Source organism: Crocuta crocuta, unplaced genomic scaffold, assembly GCF_008692635.1.
Source record: "Crocuta crocuta isolate KB4526 unplaced genomic scaffold, BGI_CrCroc_1.0 scaffold791, whole genome shotgun sequence".
Lineage (NCBI taxonomy): Eukaryota > Metazoa > Chordata > Mammalia > Carnivora > Hyaenidae > Crocuta > Crocuta crocuta.
This window is the reverse complement of record NW_027532408.1, coordinates 91786-94636: the sequence shown is the minus strand read 5'-3', so window position 1 is coordinate 94636 and position 2851 is coordinate 91786. Positions and strand designations below refer to the sequence as shown.

Here is a 2851-nt window from a genome sequence, read left to right as displayed (position 1 = left end):
ATGTAACTAGTCACTGAAATATGTTGGAAGACTTTGTATTTTTTTAATGCTTTATTTATTTTTGAGAGAGAGCTTGAGTGAAAGGTGGGGAGGGAGGAAGAGAGAGGAGAGGAGGAACAGAAGAACTGAAGTGGGCTCTGTGCTGACAGCAGCAAGCCCGATGTGGGATTCGAACTCACAAACTGCAAGATCATGACCTGAGCCAAAACTGGATGCTCAGCTGACTGAGCCACCCCGGTGCCCCAAGACTTTGTATTTAACTGATGATCACCCACGCATGCATGCACACCCACAAACAGAGACAGAGATAGAGTTCTAATTTCAGTTGAGACAGGTCGTAAGTAAAACAGAGAAGTGTCCACTGAATATGAATAAACTGGGTTTCAACTGATAAAGCTCTGGTTATATAGTGACATAATGTGTAAAAAACTTTCAGGTATGAACTGACACATGCTGCACACACAAAAAAACTCTGATGTGAAAATGTGATGTGACTAAGCCATTAAAAAAATATCACTGAAAAAAATATATATCACTGAGAGCAAAACAGGCTGTGGATTATTATTTTTTTTTTTGCTTCAGCGTTCATAAATATCTCATTATGGCTGTTTACTTCAGAAAATGGGTTTACTGATCTAGGGGCAGTTTGCAGGCATTTGGCTATTCCATTCTACAAGTTATTTACAGTGAAATGATGTGCTCTATGTTCGCTAACTTTGGGTTTTCATCCCATTTTCTAGTACCATGTGCAGAAGGCACCTGACTCTGTGGTGGTACGTGCCTTAAGGAACCAAGACCCCTCATGGTGTCTTCTCCACACAGAGTTCACTCTGTGGACTCTCTGGAGACTCACTCCAGAGACTCTGCATATATTCCCTGTTCTACCTCTTCCCTTCCATCATGAGCCCCCTTGTTCTTATCTTCTGTGTTCAATTTCTATCCTGCTCCTCACACATGAGCTCTGTGTCCCTGCCCAGCATTCTCACATTAATATGATATTAAGACTGTATTCCTGGCTTTATACTCCAAGTTCTGTTTCTGGGCTCACCCTGCATCTTGGGGTTTTGTTGAGGCTCCCTGTGACCTAAGTCATGTCAATCGTTCCATGTTCACTCTTGCCAAAAAAGAAGTTTAAAAATTATATATTCAAAGTTTTGAGGGGAAAGCCTTCTCTTCCTCCCAAATATGTTCCTCACCTTTTGCTAGTACCTATAGTTAATTTATGTCATAAACAAAGCATTATATCTTAATGTCATGACATTTTCTTGGCATCCTAGTATCTTTGGTGTGTTGGATTTTTGTTTTTGTTTGTTTGTTTTGGCTGTGTACAGTATACTTTATTGACGGTGTGACAATGGAGGATTCCCTAAGCGCCTCCCTTCTTCAGGGTGTCTGGGCTGGAAACTGTAAAGATCAGAGATTCTCAGTATGTTGGGGGATGAGTTGGGGCAAGGACTCCCCAGCAGCTGAGGGCCTCTCTCTTCCTCTTGCTCTCACTGGGGCTGGTGCTCCTTGAAGGCCATGTGGACCACAAGGTCCACTACTCAGTTGCTGCAGCCAAATTCATTGTCATACCAGGAAATGAGATTAACAAAGTGGTCATTGCGAGCACTGTCAGTTCCAGCATCAAAGGTGGAAGACTGTTAAAGTCACAGGACTCAACCTGGCCCTCACTGTAGCCCAGGACGCCCTTGAGGGAGCCTTCCTGTGCCTGCTCTCACTACATCTTCTTGATGTTATTGTATTTGGCAGCTTCTTCCAAGTGGCAGGTCAGATCCATGACCAACACGTAGTGGGTGGGGACATGGAAGGCCATGCCAGTAAGCTTCCCATTCAGCTCAGGAATGACCTCTCCTACAGCCTTGGTGAGACAAGTAGAAACAGGGATGATGTTGTGGGCAGCCTCTTGGCCATCACACCACAGCTTCCCAGAGGGCCCTCCCATGGTCTTCTGGGTGGCAGTGATGACATAGACCATGGTCATGAGTCTCTCCACGATGCCAAAGTTGTCATGGATGACCTTGGCCAGAGGAGCCAAGCAGTCGATGGTGCAGGAGGCATTGCTGACAATCTTGAGGGAGTTGTCATACCTCTCATGGTTCATGCCCATAACAAACATGGGGGCATCAGCAGAAAGAGCAGAGATGATTACCTTCTTGGCCCCACCCTTCAAGTGAATACCAGCCTTCTCCATGGTAGTAGAGACTCCAGTGAACTCCATAGCATCGTCAGCACCAGCATCACACCATATGATATTGGCAGGATCTTGCTCTTGAAAGGTGAAGATGGTTTTTCCTTTGATGACTAGTTTCCCATTCTAAGCCTTGACTATGCCATTGAATTTGCCATGGGTGGAATCATACTGGAACATGTAGACCATGTAGTTGAGGTCAATGAAGGGGTCATTGACGATGACAATATCTACTTTGCCAGAGTTAAAAGCAGCCCTGACGATCAGGCACCCAATATGGCCAGATCCATTTACTCTGACTTTGACCATCATATATCTGAGATACAACTGGCACTGCACTGGAAGATGCTATTATCTGACGAACAGGGAGGAACAGAGAGCCTGTTCTAGAATCTTTGATAATTGCTCAAGTTTGAATCATTCTGAGCTTGGCATTTTTTTTTTTTAATGTTTTTATTTATTTCTAAGAGAGAGAGAGAGACAGCGTGAGCAGGGGAGGGTCAGAGAGAGAGGGAGTCACAGACTGAAACAGGCTCCAGGCTCTGAGCTGGCAGTCAGCACAGGGCCCGACGCGGGGCTCGAACCCACGAACTGTGAGATCATGACCTAAGCGAAAGTCGGACGCTTAACCGACTAAGCCACCCAGGCGCCCCATGAGCT

General features: G+C 45.3%; 1 pseudogene; it reads right to left on the bottom strand.

Annotated features, from left to right (window-relative positions):
- Nucleotides 1–1493: 1493 nt before the first annotated feature.
- LOC144243685 (glyceraldehyde-3-phosphate dehydrogenase pseudogene) lies at nt 1494–2500 on the bottom strand (annotated as a pseudogene).
- Between the last annotated feature and the right edge of the window lie 351 nt (nt 2501–2851).